The following is a 19,174-nucleotide window of genomic DNA, read 5'->3' on the forward strand; positions in this document are numbered from 1 at the left end:
ACCTGCCTCAACTTTTTTAAATGTTGTTCTTTACATGTAGAATTACCTTTTTTACTATATTCACTTCATTTTATCTTTGAAAGTAATATTTAATAAATGGGTGAATTTGATTTCCTCAACATTTTTAAATGTTGTGCTTTACCTGTAGAATTACCTTTTTACTATATTCAATTCATTCTATCCTTGTAATATTTAATGAATGGGTGAATTTGATTGTTGAATTTTTCATTGATCATTCTTCACCTTTGTATATTTGATCTATTTTTCACTTTGCTGTATTTTATATAATTCCACCTTCTTCCACACTAACAAGAATTATCTTCTTATGATATTTTGGTGTGAAAATCAACTATGGCTGATCTATAAATGATATTTCATAACATATTATATTCCTATTTCCTCATATTTTGAAGGCTAGATAGAATTTCGAGTGATGTGTTATAATATATAAATTTTGATAATATATTATTAATGTCAAAGATTGAATAAACTTAAAAAGTAGCAATGTCCCCGACCATTAGAACTAAACAGGTGTTTGCTTTTTAGATAATGGCCACCTCAGTTTGAGTTACGTGTTGAAATGACTAGGAGATGCATTCTTGGGTATTAATCACAAATCCCCAATGTAGGTTGAAGATTGGGAAAATATTTTTTCATGCAAAGTTTTATTCATTTCCCTTAAATTTTGAAGTGAAATGTTTTAAGAGATCTTCTACATTGAGCATCATTGAATAGGGATAAATGTTAGATAATGATAGATACTATCAATTTTTTTTTTGGAATTTTTTGAAAGTGGCAATTTAAGCATATGTCATTTCTAAATCACATTTGAAGGCACGCAAACAAGTAAAAATCACTTGGATGCTTCAAATTTTCCAACTGAAGTTCATTAATTTTTCATTTATGTGAACAGTTTGAAATGATAAAAGAATAAACCTATAAATTACTAGGGAAAAAAAGGTTAAGACCCTTCAACATCATTATAAACAAGTGTAGGTCGAGTTTTAAGATCAGGCTTGGTCAAGAAATTGAGTTATGAGCTAACTTGGTGTAGGCCTACTTTGATGTTGTAACCATCTTCAGGATCAAAGATTTGTGACACCAAGTTCAATAATGAAGAGATAAATTATAATCAAGCTTATTTAAAAGGATTCACACATGCAAATAAAAATATTGTGAAAGGAAATATGATTACAAAATCAAGGCCAATCACTAAATTGAATAAGTGTTATTGCTCTTCAGTGACTTGAGAGCCTGATTTAGAGTTTTAATCTTATTTGGATAGATGAATTTCAAAGGAAATCATTTAACAAGATTTAAAATGCGTAAATGAAATAAATGAATTGAACCATGACGAGAGTCCACACAGTTCATGTATTACATATTGTGATGATAAGGTTCAATTTAGTGATGGAGACTAACAATAAAACTTAGGAAAAGCAACAACACTCGAATGAAATGGGATCCATATTTGGAAATTAGGGTTGATTGAGAAATAGAGACCTATGAAGGTAATGACTTAGGTAATTTTACAAAATAATAAGATAAATTTGGAAAGCAAGAATATACTATCAATTGAAAGAAACTAAACACAAATAAAGGGAAAATTTTAAAGCTATGTGAGGGGGTTCATTTAAAGATTAGCGCAATTTTTAAAATAATGATTCCATCACACACAAGTTAGAGTAAGGAGTCCACGTTTCAACTCTTGAATCCAACTTACAAATCATGGTTGCTAAATATTTATAGTGATAAAGACAAAAAGATTCAAACAAAAGAAGATAAAAAATTTTAACAAAGAGAGGGTGAAGAAAATAATAATTAGAAAGTTAGTGTTGATTTCTAAATTAGGATAGAAATCAGGAGGAAGACATGTCAAATAAAGTGAAAGGATGTTTAATTTGAAGATGTAGTCCAATTTAGAAATTAGGGGCTATGCGAGTTGGAACAAAAAAAATTAAGCACGGAAGAAAAATAAAATGAAAAACTCAAGCTTGAGTTGGGAATAAAGTTTAGAAAGGAAATATGTTAAAATCAAATAAGTAATGTTTGACCATCTAGCTGAATAATATAATTTAGCCATGCAATAAAAAATCAAATTAATGTTTAGAGGGAAGAAAAGTTTTCAAACTAGTAAAAATTAAGACCCAATTCTTTTTTTCTCTCAAAAAATAGGGGTTGTAGTGGGAACAACATAATTGTAGGAATTTATAACCTAAACTAAGCTATTTGTTGAACATATTCTTTTGCACATTTTACACTAATAGGTTTCTCTAAGCTATATATTAATTTTATATATTATTGAAAGGTAGTTAAGTCATAAGGCGTTTGTATTATGCACATTTATTTTAACATATTCATCTACCTTATTGATTTATATATAAAATAATATTTTTAATTATTTTCACCATTTCCCACTATTTTCTCTTCAAATTGCCTTCATTCTACCATTTCCCTTCAACTCACCTAAGTGATATCCTATATTTTCATGTGTAGTGAAGAATCTCTCAATGTAATATTACTTAGGAAGGATGACATTCTGTTTGATTCATCCCCATAGTGATCTCCATAAGAATAGTGTTCAATTTCATTGTTCCTCCTAATCCCTTACAAAATATACAAATTAATTCCACTACTCCCCATCCCTAAGAGAATGATGATGATAACATGGCGTTTACCTCTATAAAATCTATTTAAACATAGCTAGGCCAAAGATTCGTCAAAATCTCTTTCACAATTGGGGTTTACCTATGGAATGTTTACTTTTTGAGGCATGATGGTGGTGGATTTGTCATAAAAAGTTTGGATTTAGTTAGAGTTCGGGTTAGACTTGGGATCTAGGGTTTTCTTCCATTTTAATACAAAATGGAATAATATTTAATACATATTTTCTTTCTTCAATTCATCATATCCTCCTATCTTTGTAGTTATTCTTGTGATCCTTAAACAGTTAGAACTTGAACATCAAATGGATCACTCACAATGCATTTACATTTCTCCAAATCCTTATAAATTACATTAGCCTTCTCCATCATTCTAATAAAGGCTCTATGGAATTAGTTTTTTAAGTCATTAAATTATTTTTTCATTTTATTCCATTGAATTCACAACCCATGAAGTTCTCTTTGTGTAGGAATTAAAATGTTTGGTGTAGTTTACGTGGAGTGTTTTCTCTTTTAGTTCCAACTTTGCTAGGTATAAATAAAACTAAAAAATCTTTCGGAGTTTAAGCTAAAAATTATAAGGAATCAAAGAAAAATATTAAGGAAATGAAATTTTATAAAAAATATTAGTAGAGCTTAAAATCCTACTTGATCTAATCACTAACTCAATTATGCAATTCCCCATAATCATTGCCCACATTTTAATGCAAAGCACCAACCACCTCCCTAATGTCATTATTGTCTTACGGTTATAAACATTATTGTGTTGATCCTCACATGCATCCTACAATCTCATGGTAGAAGGTTGGGATCATAATTCTCATGTTATAGAATGAATGCCATTTATTAGGCATTGATTCATTCAAATTATCACTTTCAAATAATGATACCTATTCCACTTAGATGAGTTAAGTAGATGTTGAAATATTCTTAAGTATATTGAAACTCATCTTGGTCAGAGAGAATGCAATAGATGAGATCAAGTAGGCATGGTGTCAATCCAGGTTCCTTGAATAAGGGAACAACTTATTCCACCCTTTCACTATTTTACATACATCATAATGTATAAATTCATTTTACGATAATGATTTTGATAGTTATTCATCATTAGAGAATAAATAAGGACAAGGTAGTATCCTATCATAGATTTTGCCACAAACCTAATATTAAAAACTCTCTTTTTCTAAGATTATATTGTTATTATATTTCCCAACCACATGACATCTTTTTATGGTGTAATAATGATTAGTTTTATATTTATATATTCAAGAATGTTTGAATCTTGTCACTATGAGTAAGTTAGATACACTATCTTGAATCCATCTACTTTATTTGTTGTTAATGAATATTTATCAATTTTCAAACTTAAAAAGAATTTATTGACATATAAACCATGGTATAAGAGTGAGCTCATCCATTATTAACTTACTACTAAAATACCTAGAATAAAATGTTTTAAGTTGAAAAAACTAATTGTGATGCTATCAATGAATTATCATCAAAGTAATCGATTAATAAATCAATTCTCATGTAAAAAACTAATTCTCTTTTTCCTATATTTTTGTAAACATTTACCTTTGGTAATAAGAGAAAATATAAAAAAAAATAATAATAATTCATATAATTTCTTTTATACCATATTTCCATAAAAATTTAAAAATTTCTCCCCACAATAGATAAATAAATAAATATAGTTATTGATTTTTATATTATAATTATTTACCTTGTATCATAAACATGAAAACAACTTTTAAAACCATTATTAAATATTATTTTTATTAAATATCTCTAAATAATGATAAAATACTACACAATAATAATTTAAATAATTAATAAAAAACACACACACCCACTGAATTCATAGGTGAAAGTTGGCCTACCATACGTGGTGATAAAATACTACACAATAATAAATTAAATAATTAATCAAAAAACACACACCCACTCAATTCATAGGTCAAAGTTGGCCTACCATACGTGGTGAATTATCACATTAAATGGTTTCTATCAAAACAGAATTTCGTGAAGTTAAAAATGTGAAAAGAATGGTATAGTCAACATCTAAGTATGATCAAAGCACTTTTTAATAGAAAAGATATAGAGCGCTACAAAAAGGTATACAATAATAGGAGTCATTTATTGTGAAGGGTACAATTACATAATGCATAGGCCAAGTTGGCCTCGAGTCTTGAACCTTGGTAGTGAATAATTATATAACATGGTCTCTATCATGACCAAATATCATCATTTCAAAAGTAATCTATCTAAAAGTAATCGAAATCCATTGTTAATAAATAATATGTGGAGCGCCACAAAAGAGTACGTAGAAAGACAATCTTACATCCACGGTCCACTTAATCTTTATGGCAATCATCCCGGCATTATCGCTTGTCATGAATTACTACATACAAAATTTAAAAAGGGTGAATTATTACATAAAATTTAAAAATAATCTCTATGAAAACAAAATATCTTGATGTTCAAAATGAGAAAAGAAGGTATGGTAAATAACAAAAAGAAGTATAGGGTTTGGCGAAGGAGTTAGAGTGGTAGTACTTTCTTTATCTTGGTTTAATGGTTCGCCTTGTTAAATTCATTTGCTTTCGTGTACCGAGATTAAAAGAATAGATATATTTAGATGTGTGAAGTCTATTGGCTTTATTGCGGCGAGGTTATATAGAAAAATATCTATTTTATAAATATATTTTTAAAATATTTTATTTTTTATTTATAAATTTAGGATTTTTATAAATATATTTTTAGAATATTTTAATTTTTATTAAGTTATAAATTATTCATAAATATTTATGAAGTAATGTATGTATAGAATTTATAATGAAATAAATGTATAGAGTTTATAAAGAAGGTTATTAGTTCTTTAATTTTCTTTTAAAGGAAATTTGAAAAGTGGGATATAATAAATGGAAACATTATGTTTATTTTATTTTTTACTAATAATCTCAAATGTTTCTAAGAATATTTAGTTATATGAATTTAACTACACATTTCATTACAATGTTGCACTTAATCTTACTAGCTCACTTTTCATTAATGTCCCAGTTTCATTCCTTTACGTTGTAGTTCAAAACCAAATAGGTTAAAATGAGTATGGCCTCTACTTTTCTCATTACGTAGAAACGATTCCTTTTAGTTTAATGAAAAATATATGTGTAATTTCTTGGTATTTGACATTTGAAAATTACATTTTAGTGACATATTAAGTAATACAATGTATATTAACTTTATGTAGCCACATTTTTTTTATTGGGTATTTTTCATAAGTAATATGAAGCTAAAATTTTTCATTTAAAAAATTAATAATAATAATAATAAATTTAATATGTCATAAATAAAATATATGGATGTCCATATCCTTCCATAGCTGTTAATATATATGTCCACATCGAAATTTGGGAAATGGTTTGCATATTTAGGAATTGGATCAATTTAGGCCTATGGTTAGAACAATTTAAAGATGCTTTGGTATGAGAGAGATGTAATTCCTTTCACCCTGAATACTAAGTAGAAGTGTAGCTATTAAAAAGTGCATATATTTTAAGTCGAAATTTCTATTAAATTTGATGACAAGTTTGAGTTTCTAGAAATTTGATCCAACAAATTAAAATGGACATAACTTAATAGTGTAAACATTTTAATAATGTGTATTTTTTTATTTGTATGGAAGATAAAATTAAATATATGACATATATAAAAGAACAAGTGCAAATGTATCTTAATTCCAAATTTATATAGTGTAATTTTTTTTGAAATTAAAAAAAAAATTAAAACTTAGGATATATTATCTATAAATTTATCATGAATCTATTAATGGTGGTGGTATGGAGTCAACTTAATAACTTAAATTTTAAACGCTATTCAGAACCACCAGAATCTATAGTAAAATCAAACTAAAGATGGCCCTTTGATGATAAGGGCTCACTATAAAACCCCGATGGCCCTTTGATGATAACGGCTCACTATAAAACCCCGAACATAGTGGATAGACGTTGACCTATCAGTTTAATATCAGGTAAATTTACATTTATCACATAAAATAAAAATCTTCCTCATCACAGGTCAAGAAACTAAGATGAAAACTGTCTCACCTGAAATATGAAACGTCTCACTCCCTTCAAAGGTAGAAATCATGATATAACTCTTTCCTGCTTGACGGTTTTTTACGACAGTTTTGATCTTATAAGTTACTGTTTACTTTGCAGTTTGTTTGCACATTCATTCTATGATTTTTGCCCCGAAATAATCTTTAAATACCTGAAGGCAGTCCTGAAAGAAAGGTTACAGTGATCTCGTTTCTATACTAACGCTGCTAGGGTTTCTCTGGAAATTTTTTAGATTTCTTTGCTTCTCGGGTTTCCATGCAAGTTTAATTTCTGTGAGACCTATAAATTCATACAATGTGTTTTGTTATTATTTCCGTTTTCAACCGCTACAGGTCTCTGATCCCCTGTAATTTTATTTTGAAAAGGTTACTACCAAGTATGCTTCTTTAAGGATTATCTAAGGTACATTCATAGCCTGCGCATATAACAACGATTATACTACTTCCACTGATTACTGGTTTATTAATGGCTTTAAAACAACCATATGTAGATGTACTCACATGAGAATGAAGATTTTAATTACACCGAAAGTGTCCTGCATTAGGAAAGTCCCAGATTAAGCACGCTTTTAGTGACAGATCTATTTTGCCATCAGGATTCATGGATAAATAATACTCTTCGCCATGGACCTATTAAATCACAAAGGTATGATTTAATCTCTTAATGTCTTTGCAATTCATAAACTTGGTTTTATCGTTTGTGGGTGGGATTAAGACTGACTAAGCAGGTTTTTTTGGTCACGTATTCATTCGTAAAACTTGGTGGTTTTACTGTAATTGGTTTCCCTCGCGGCATTCCTTATTGAGTCCTCCTGCGACGTATATTATGGTAACCACGTAGGGTTTTTAAGACTGTTTTTTAAGTAAAAAGAAATCTTTTCTCTTAAATATTTGATTTCTTCCTAAACTTTTTAGAGATGAAGCCATATTTTCGTCTTAAACATATTTTGTCTTAATATTTAATTTCATCTTAAACTTATTTTCCTCTTAACATTTCATTTTATCTTAAATGAGTTCATGGTTATCTTAAACTTATTTTCTTCTTAACATTTCATTTTATCTTAAATGAGTTCATGATCATGTACATACACTTTTCATTGTCAGGTTTTCAAATAGTGGGAGGAGCATAGGTTGGAACTTTTAATTGTCAAGGTTTTTCAGATCGGCATGGAGGAGCGTATTGGATAAGCAGGCGAAGGATGCCCGACTATGGATAGCTCTAGGTGAAAGGGTAAAGAAAGATCCTTTGTCTTATATCCCTCCCTATCTCCGTATTAGCATATGTTCTGGCAGTTGTTCGGGCATAAGCCTTACATTTCCATTTTCAGGGATATAGACATAGTCTATTTTAGATCCCATTCTCAATCCATGACCAATTGCTTCAAATCTAGTCCTCAATCTAATTCTAGTTCCTTTAGTTCGAGAGATAGTAGTAGACCTTCCTTTTCAAGAGTAATTAAGTGGCAGCAAGGGTGGTTCATCACCACACACCCTTAATACAAGCTCATAGAAGAAGGAATACATAGGCAAATAAAAATTCAGATTCCAATATAGCAGAAGCAAGAAACCGAGGAAGCATAAGAGGAGGAAATTATTTTCACAGAGCATTTGATTCCCAACCCAATTCTTGGGCAGGCATTCAATTCCTGTTGTAAGTAAACTTTGTATTTTCGTTAGAGTTTATAGGTCTAATCGACTGTTTTGTATTTTCGTTAGGGTTTATATGTCTAATCGATTGTTGCATTCATTGTTTCGTTCTTTTGTAGGAGGGAATTCCTCTGGGATTACCCTCTCAGATCTATTTGAGGGTTTTCCTATATATTCCATCTCAAAAGTCTTCAATTTAAGGAGTTACAGGGTTTTTTTATTGATTTTTTTGTTGAAAAACATCAGGGCTTCAATGAGGTAATTTTGTTTAAGTCTTAGAGGAACCTATTGGAGTCTCTAACTTCTTGATATTTGTAGAGCATTCAAATTGTCATCTAATGACAATATTTTGTTTGGCACATTCTGTCAATAATTCTGTGTGGAGATTACAGACGATTTAGGGTTTTGTCATTTGACGATTTAGGAAACATCCGCATCCAAAGATTCGATCCTACCACGGCTGGTATGAAGTATTTACTGATTACATTTGATTTATATGTGGTAGAGAGGGTTTTACTTACATACAGTGAGTTCTAGGTTGGGTTTTTCATGCAGTGGTAGATTGAGGGCTTATGCTTTTGAATTCTTCGCATGCTCTTTTGGAAGTAGTTTGAGGGATTATGGATTTGAATTGCTCATTCATTTATTTGCACTCTTATTTATGTTTTGTTGAGCAGCTAAAAATTATTCTTCCTTATGTTTGAATGGAAGTTCTTCCTCCACTTTAGCAGGGTCTCATAGTAATGCATGCCTATATTCTCCACATGCTTCACACTAAATCATGAAAAACACTGAATCATTAAAACAACAAGTTATAGATCAGTAACGAATCTTGCTTGCAAGATTCTTATATGTGAATTCTTGATTTGGCTGGAGCTGAATTGAAAGTGGAATATAGGGTTTATGTCAATGCAGTACAAAATCTCTGTTACCATTGATGAGAAGCTATTATATATGTAGAAATAGGAAATAAGTAGGGGAACTTCCTACGAGAGTCTAGATGCAGCTGCCATGGCTGAGGTATTTCTGCTCAATGAAGACATCCAAGCCCCCCTGGGAATATATATTCTTTGATGAAGTCAAAGCTTCTTCTATATTCGTCATATCTTTCATTATCCACTAGCCAAACTATTAACTAATTGCCAGAAGACTAACTTCCAGTTCATCTGGCTTCACTATGGGAGAAAGGAAGATTGCGCACATACAGGGTCGCATCACAATGACTTTTCTCACTTGGGTGCAACAGACAAGAGGGATAGTTGCCGTAGCATTCTTCGAAACCCCAATGCAAGGGCTCAGACTGAGATCCACAGTGTTAATGGGAGTCTTCCCACATTTGCCAATGCTATAAGAGATCTATAACACGAATGAGCTCTAGAATGCCATTAGTATTATCTTTGTTTCCTGCACATTCATCATAGCTAAGGAATCCCAAGTTTCCATTGTACTAACTCTCCGTTGCCTCGATTAAAAACACTAACAACCACCACAATTGAAGTTGCAAGAAGAGAAACCAACAACCGTCTCTTCTTTATACATGAGGGCTCCCTCCAAGAAATCAAAATATCAGCATGAACACGGAGAATGGAGTGTGTGAGTGCTTTATGGGTCGTCTAAAGGTTATGCATTGTTCAATTTCCAACCGGTCCTTCTAATAGTTGGGTTGTTGTTAGTGATATTTTTGTAATCTCTTTCCCATCTTTCCATTCCTTTCAAGAAAATCTGTAAATGTAGAGATGAAATAATTAGTGTGCCACAAAATGCACTCTTTATCAATCAAAGGTCTAGCTACTTCCTGATCTAAGCAAGGCCCATGGGATACATTGTTGCAAAATGGAGGGTCCGTGTAGCCCTTGCTCCATCCAACGTATCCATGATTTTCAAGAGCCACTACAAGCGTTGATATTTTCCAGAACTGAAATTATGGCTATTCGTTACATGTTGAAGTATGGAACTTGAACTGAAATTAGGGTTTTATTTCTTAATCCTATATCTTGCTTGAAACTTTTTATTTTTTGTTTTTTTAAACCCTAAAAGATAACATTAACATAAATTTCTCACTGTGGGACTGGGAACCCATCTCCCTATTTTTTTTTTGGTCTATTTTAGAGAAGTCTGAAATGGCTCTCTCATATCATGATTAACATACATTTTTGGTCTATTTTAGAGAAGTCTGAAATGGCTCTCTCATATCATGATTAACATACATTACATATTAATTAGACATATTTAGAACTTATTTATTTGTCTATTTTCTGTGAGTATTCACCTCTATTTTTCAGGTCAAGAGTAGAGTCTCAAACTAGAAACCTTAGAATACATGTTGGCCTTTATAATTCTTATGAAAAATATACATCTTAGAATTCTAGCCCACATCCGTATGATTCATATCCATTACTTGGGCCACAAAAAAGAGACGACATCCAATTGCAATGAAAATTATGCATCTCTTGCATTTCTCTTAAATATTCTAAAATCAGCCTTAGCTAAGAGAATTAATTCCGACAGGACTATCTTTTGACAAGTCATTAAATAGATTGAGGACCCATTAAAAAGTCATGCACACCTGGTTTTCAAATGAAACAAAAAGCGTCACCATCCCGATGCGATCGATTATTCCTATTATGTAAATCTTGACTACAGAAGCACGGTCACTCCATTGCAACTTTCCAAATGGATCTGGCTGAGGAATATGATTTTGAACCTAACAAGTAACCAATTCCAAATACTTTTGAGTGCCACACAGTCCCACAGGAGGTGTAATATCCATATCTTTCTTCTGCCAGGGAGGACAAGAAGGCTATGCAAAAGTATAGTTTGCCATTGGTAAATTGCTATCCACAGAAAATTCCTTAGTCTAACAACAACTTTTTAAGACTAATGTCAAACTCCTTTAGCATAATTAACTCCGTTCCGTTTTTTTTACGATTGACAAAAACATGGCTCTAGAGTGAAGAGCTTCATGCAGTTCCCTCTCGATTGGCCCCACAATTAAGCCATTCGTTACAAAAACAAATCGTCTTCTAGTATAAGAAATTTTCTATACCTTCTTTATACTATTTTTCACACGCAACATGGGCATTCATCACATCCTAGGGAATTCATCAAGCTATTTGAGAGATGCATTTACAATTTGTACATCATTTATTACTTCACAAGGATAACCTTTGCTATTGATGTCCATATTCATTATAGGGTCTAAAATGAACATAGACAGGACATGAAATTCCATCACTTTTTTTTTAATAGATGCTATATAATATTATCCACAAGCATCTTTGGTAATGTTCACGCACTGGGGAATTCATAAGTATATTGAGAAATGGATTAAAATTTTTATGCACTTTGTATTATTTCAGAAAGACATCCTTTACCCACCTCTACCATTGATGACCATATTCATTATGAAAACATGGTTGGAATTTTTTTCTTATTGAAAGTTCATTCAATAACTTGAAACAAGCATCTATAAGAATATATCAAAAATAGAAGTATATACTTTATTATCTTTCCAATGTAAGGAATATAATAAATTATATAAACCTCTATTAACTAAATATACCTTCTTTCTAATCTCAAGCATCATTCCCTTAGGAACTACCTTCATTGCAATGATTTAGACAACATGGAAGACATAGTCCAACCTTAACACAACATGCATTGCCATGAATGAAAGTGACATCTATCTCTTAGTAACTTATCTCTTCTCTCTCTAGATACCATATCGTTAGTTGAAATTATAGAATTTACAACAAATTAATTAGAAAATTTAGAACTAAGACTCCTAATCAAAGTCACTGCATATAAAAGTAAAATTTAGTCTACTCGGAATGGAGGAAAAAAAAAACTAGTTGATAAAACATTTATAAGGCTTACTACAATATTCTCCTTAGAGAAGTGACATACAAATCCTAATCAAATACTTCTTCAAGGAATAATATTTTTCACGTGGTAACTAAATTTGAGATCAAAGGCATCACAAGAACATCAAAAATTTTATGGTAGAACAAATGTTATATATGTCATATTGCACATGTGAAAATAAGTTTTCTGTGACATAAGTGCCAATATTCAAATAAATTAAAGATGGATTTATTCAAAAATTCTAATCTCTTCCAAATACATCTATCAAAATCAATCATCAACCTATCATCAAATAGGTTAGCCATCATCCTTTTCATCACAAATACCTGCAATAGCCATTAAAAATATAAATATTTAGAGTTCGGCTATGAAACAACCCTTTCCACAGGTAGCCTTCGTCAAGTATGAGACATGAACGAATACCATTAATTTATTGTAGGTTGATTTAAATCGTTAATAAGATATTATAAGACCTCACAAAGCCACTATCCTCTTTTTCACTTTTTGTTTCTTGAAAATGTTGCAATGCTCAAACTATTCTTCACCATTTCTATATAGGGTTTTCATATTGTTGTTCCTCATTCAACACTTACCCTCAGACCATCATTTACTTTTGTGATTATTCTTGAATTGACAATATTTAAATCATCCTCCAAAATCCATATGCATATTTGATAAGATATGGGGAAAGTACCCTCCCAACAAATTCAATTTTAGCAAAGTTAGCACTAAATGCAATTTGGGCAATTTTCACTGGAGTGAATTTCTCTCATTTTTCACTCCATTTGACCCTAGAATAGCTTGACCTGTTTCTCCTTGTCAATTTTCATGATCTACAAATTTAAGTTCCTCTATTCTTGGTTTCAACATTGCTACCGGTGGATTCAAGCAAATGAATGGAGTCTAGGGCATCAAATCTCGATTCCCCACTAACTGAATATGGAGATGACGTTCAAAATCTCTTAGTTTTCGAGGAGCTTGCAACCTCGATTTAAGAATACATGTGTTGTGCTCTGATATGTGTCATGCATGGGTTCATATGTATAGATCCATCAATGGTTATAAACAATTTCAACTCTATACAACTATAGGTTTTGCCATGCCTTTCACACCCATACATTTTAACTTCTAACTGTTTAGATGGTCCTTTAATTGAATATTTTTTTTCATTTTATGTGTAGAAGTGCATGGGCGTTAATTTTTGATTTGATTACAAAATTCATCTCCAATGAACATGCCACATAAATTGAATGGTTTGGAGGGATTATAAAACTTGTTTCCAAGCTATGAATAACTATAGATGAAATTGTGAATAATTGTCTTTAAGGAAAATTTTATGAGTTTCACCAAACACATGACACAACTTATACAACCTACATGTTGAAATGATTATTTTGGCTTTGGAAACCATATCAATTTCTCCACTTTTAGATTATGCAAGGATACTTAGAGGATGATTTCAGTATACCAAACTCTCAATTCCTCATGAATTTGATTGGCTTTCTCACAATTTTACCTTTATTTTTTCCTTCATGAGTATTAGATTTCTAATGTACATGTTTAAATGGGAAGTCTATAGAGCTAGAAATTCACCTAATAATGTTTGTGTACAAGTTCAAGGACATGGGTAGTTATTTGATGGAGCGAGGCTAGGAAATGTTGAGATAGTATGACATTTTCTCAAGTTGAATCTGTGATCACCTCTCCTAGAAAGATCACTTATCAAAACCCGATTCCTTTGTTAGTGGGAAAGGCTTGTTTTATTTTCACAAAGGGTGACCTCAAGGAGGTGTGAGAGGAGGTAGCAAAATACAATGTTGGAGCTCTAGCTCATGTTGTTCTCGTTGCACCAATTGATGTTTTGGCACCCCTTGGAAACACGGTTCTAGAACCATCTCAAACATATTTCTTCTAGGTGTTAAATTTTCACAAAGAGATTAGAAAAGTGTAACATCCCTTAGGAATTTTTTTCGACATTTACCAATGTGTAACTTTTTAAATTACTTTATATATTCCCTCAATTATGATTAGAATAAACATCATCATTGCATAGAGAAATATTTAATAAATTCATAGTGATTTACACAACCATTAACTCCCTTTGTTGTAGCATATTAACTTGAATTTCGTGCTATAATTATGCATTGATTTCATGATTCTTTTAACTCAATTAGTAAATCACATACTTGATAATATAAGAATCACATCATGAAATAAATTAATATCATAAAAATGGCACAATGAACAATCACATCATTAGACACCAATATACCCCATAAACCCTGTAGGGTGAAAACTAACAAATGTTTAATTTTATTATTAAACGCTCATGAGGGTGTTCACCCCTCACTCAATGGTTATAAGGGAGTCCATCCCTTGACTATTTTCACAAAATATTACATACAAAAATCATCTTGGATGCAACATAACTAGCTATAAGCTATTACAATAATCATGATATCATTTACCCATGAATCTTCAATCTCTATGTTTTTGTGGTCACTGTTTCCATAAGTGGATCATCCCGAAGTTGGAATTTCTCAATATGCATGGAACAACGAATCTTTATCTACCACATTGTTAAACATGAACTATTCTTTGCATAATTCACCATCCTTTCTTGCCATTGTTATCATTAGCACACTTGATATCATGATTAGATAAAACATAAAATATTAATTAACCAATAATTAAACTTTATTAATGACACTTCAACATTTATTCATGTGCATGCATAAAACATAAAAAATGTGATGCAATGTCTTCTTTAACACCATTGCACATGCATTAATAACTTAATAAAAAACAAATCACTATCAGGCGTCATCTTTCGGACACAATGCTAGAAAAATCTCACATGCACATTCATATTGTTTCCAAGGGAAAGCTAAAGTACTGGATATTATTCTTGTGCATGCAAATGCATAACAGTATTTCAAGAAAACTAGCACTCCAATCAATTTTCTTTATTCCTACTATTATGTTTTCATTTCCAAAAGGATTGATGCAATAACTTATATGCTTTTGCATGTGAATGCATGCTCTTTTTCGAAAACATATTTCCACGGGAGAGCTATTCACAATGGCTATTATGTATAAAAATGCAAGCTTTATTTCAATCAAAGTTAACATAATAGTTATAATTTATTGCATGCACCTACTTTTCATCTCCAACATAAAATGATATGATAATTTTTTCTTCTTGCATGTGAAACATATATTTCTTTCCAAAGGAAACTAACTAAATCCTGCATGGAAAAAAACACATTTATGTTCCGAGGGATAAAACACATAAAATTTATTCTTTCATGCATGCAAAGAGACATTTTATTCTAACCACAAGATCTAGCCCACTAAATATACATAATCTTCTCCCAAAATAAAGCTAATACCATAGCTAATCCCTTTAGGTGTGCAATTTTTTTCCCAAAAAAAGGCTAATACAATCAATATTATGCGATTGCACCGTCCTTTTATCCAGAAATCTAATACCGAAACTATACTTTTCCATGCATGCAAGTGTATATGTTTCTCTAAAGAATCCTCCAAAGGAGTCTTAACACAATAAAGCATGTGATTACTAGTTTTTCTCTCTAAGAATCTAATTCAATAAAGCATACAAGGACATGTTTTTCTCTTGTCTTCTTTTTGAAGAGTTTTAACACAAAAAATACTTCCTTGCATACATATATATATTATCCAAGGAATTTAACACCGTAATTATTTTTTTTCCAAGAGTTATCTAACACACTAGCTATTATGCATGAAATACAAAATCTTTTCTTATCATTTAACACATCACACAAATTTGTAATGTTTCCTCAAGAAATAGCATGAATAACAAATCCTTCCCAAATAATACAAAGAATTGATTTTTATGCAAAGGTTTTATGTGAACTCTTTCTCAAAAAGGTTACTTCTCTCTTTATGCAGAACTCAAGCTTCTCATGCATGTAAAATCACATATTCATTTTCAGTAGATCCAATATACTAGATATTATTCCTATGCACATAAGAACATATTCTCTTTAAGAGTCCAATATTTATCTTTAAAACTTTAATGCATATGCATCATGAGAACATCATTGGTAATATTTTAAATGAAATAACTTAATTTTTTTTCAAGAATTATCAACATAATTGTTCTATTTTTTTATGCATGCGAATAACTTATTTCTTTTCAAGAAATATCAACATAATTGTTCTATTTTTGTGCATGCAAATAATGTATTTCTTTTCAAGAAATATCAAACTTAATAGTTATTTGTTTGTGCATGCAATTAATTTATTTCTTTTCAAGAAAATTAACACAATAGTTATCTCTATATGTAGAAACAACTATTTTTATCCGACTAAAAAGTCAAATGGAAGTACTATGTTTTACTCTGTTTTTCCTGTTTTAGCCATCAGCTTTGGATGCAGTTTCCGAACATATGGAAATTTGTTTTTGAAAAAAAATTTAGGTTTTTGTTGGGAGAGAGTTCATTAACGAAAACCTCTTTGAAGTTTTACATAGGTGCCATGGTTTTGAAGATTCAAATGAATCTTCACAACCCATTTTTCTAGATTTAAATATTAAATAATTTTTTATTTTAGTCATCAACTTTGGACACAATTTTTGAGAAATTTAAAATGCATTTTTCAAATATGGAATAGGCGTTTGGCTCAAACGAGCTCATTTACAAAAACATCTTTCAATTTTTACACATATATCACGGTTTGGAAAATACAAAGACACATTTGGACCATATTTTCTAATAAATCACGCAATTCACACAATTATTTAGCCATGAAAATATTTTAAGAAGTGAGTGCACATGAAATATTTTAAGAATTAGATGAACAAAACACTTATTTCTTTATGCACGAAAATCCATGCAGGTTTTCCCAAGAAAATAATCTCGACTCTTTATCATATTGAAATTTTCAAGCAAATAAATTCGATTGTTATTTCTTCATGCACCATATGCAAACACAATAATATTTTTCAAAGAGTATAGTTACTTATCTTTTAATGCATTCCTCTTGGCTTGATTCTACATGTATTATGCCATTAGTTCTCATATTTTCCCATATAATTACAATAAGTAGAATTAAGAAAATTCAATAGCTTTTCTAAATCCTAAAAACATTCCATAAATCACCCATAAATCACTCCATAAATTATATTTTTCCTAAATCCTAAAATTACTCCATAAATCATCCATAAATCACTCCATAAATCATATTTTTCTAAATTCTAAAATCACCCAATAAATCATCCATAAATCTCTCATGTTTTTTTCAAGGTAGATTTTCTTTTTCCTTATGGACAAAATATCACTTATCCATAGCTTTTCTAAAACTATGACTCATTAGTTCTAAAAATAAAAAATATACAAACTTGGAAATACAATTTATTTAGATAGAAGAATATAAATTATTCTTAATATCAAAAGTAAGAATTAATTCTTGTAATATTATTATAATTAAGAATTAGAAGAATATTCTTCTTGTAATATCAATATAAGAATTAATAATATTTAATTATCCAACAACACTCATTTACGAGTGTTTTTACGATACTTTATGCCACTGTTGAAATTATAACACCTATGGAGCTTATTATGAAGGGATACAAGTTTGGTTTCTACAAGGAAGCTTTGCTTGTGATGCTTGGCATTCGACCATTTTAGTATGGATGTATTGTGCAGTCTATATGCGACAATGGATCTATATTTGATCTTGAAGTTCTTGATCTCACAGACGATGATTTAATAGAGAAATTTGCTACTAGTATTTCTACTGTAACAACTCTTTCTCTCGACATCAATTATTTTATAATTGCAATTGTTCCACATGATATAATTTTCTTTGTAATGTTGATCTCCCCTACCATTTATTCTCATTGATATTTTGAATGCAAGTGCTCTATTTGCATTCAATTCTTCTTTATCCAAATATGAGCAATAATCTTTGACCACAGAACTTGAGTTCGACGACTGAACATGCTCTTGTTTTGATGCTTTAGCCTTCTATAATGAAATCAACTTATTCAAATTCACATAGATTTTCCGAGAGAAATCCATCAAAACCTTTTCAAAGATAACCATATGATAGCTATGGTCTATAAGAAAACTATCATATCGACAAATAAGCTTTAAATATTTGTGAGCACCATCACGAGATTCACCCTTAACTTACTCTGTTAGGATTAAAGAAACAATGTTTCCAGGAATGGAAACCATGACTTTATTAGCACTAAATTACCAATAAATCGTCTTAATATTATCCCGTAAGTGTTAAAAAATAACACTTGCAACATCTAGCTATTCGACATGCTATCATCAACGGTTACAAGAATGTTTTAGCATTCGATATTAAACTTGATTTTTCTTTTCCACTCACGAAGGAAGTTGAGTATTTGAAAGGTCCAAGAAAGTTTGCATTTGCTGATACCCAAGTTGTTGGTGCTATGGAAGTGCACCTATTGCAGCTACTCCAAAGGAAGAGGAAAATAAGTCTGAGCTAGAGGAAGAGTCAGAACATGATATGGGTTTCAATACTTTTGACTAGATTAGATCTCGGTTACACAACACAAATCATTAGATTTGGTAATTTTAATACAGTTATTATTCTTCCTTTTTGTTGTAGTGTCATTGCATCAAGGATTAGACTAGTATAATTTTTTTTAAGTAAGTGTATATGTCTAGTCTAACATTATGTATTTAAAGATATTGATATATTGGGTTGCTTTTACGAGTTATTTGTGAGGTATCCAACGTTTTATTTGTTTTATCACTATATTTATGTATTGAAATAGTTAAGCTATATATGTTGAACTCTATATCTCCAAGGGAATATTAAAATTTTAAAAATTAAATTCCTTTGAATTGCACCT

At 30.6% G+C, this 19,174-nt stretch overlaps 1 pseudogene; it reads left to right on the forward strand.

Annotated features, from left to right (window-relative positions):
- Positions 1-13,963: 13,963 nt before the first annotated feature.
- LOC149180926 (large ribosomal subunit protein uL10 pseudogene) lies at positions 13,964-18,849 on the forward strand (annotated as a pseudogene).
- The last annotated feature ends 325 nt before the right edge of the window (positions 18,850-19,174 follow it).

This window comes from Pinus tabuliformis, chromosome 3_2, assembly GCF_031772625.1.
Source record: "Pinus tabuliformis cultivar Carrire ecotype Pingquan chromosome 3_2, CPIR1, whole genome shotgun sequence".
Lineage (NCBI taxonomy): Eukaryota > Viridiplantae > Streptophyta > Pinopsida > Pinales > Pinaceae > Pinus > Pinus tabuliformis.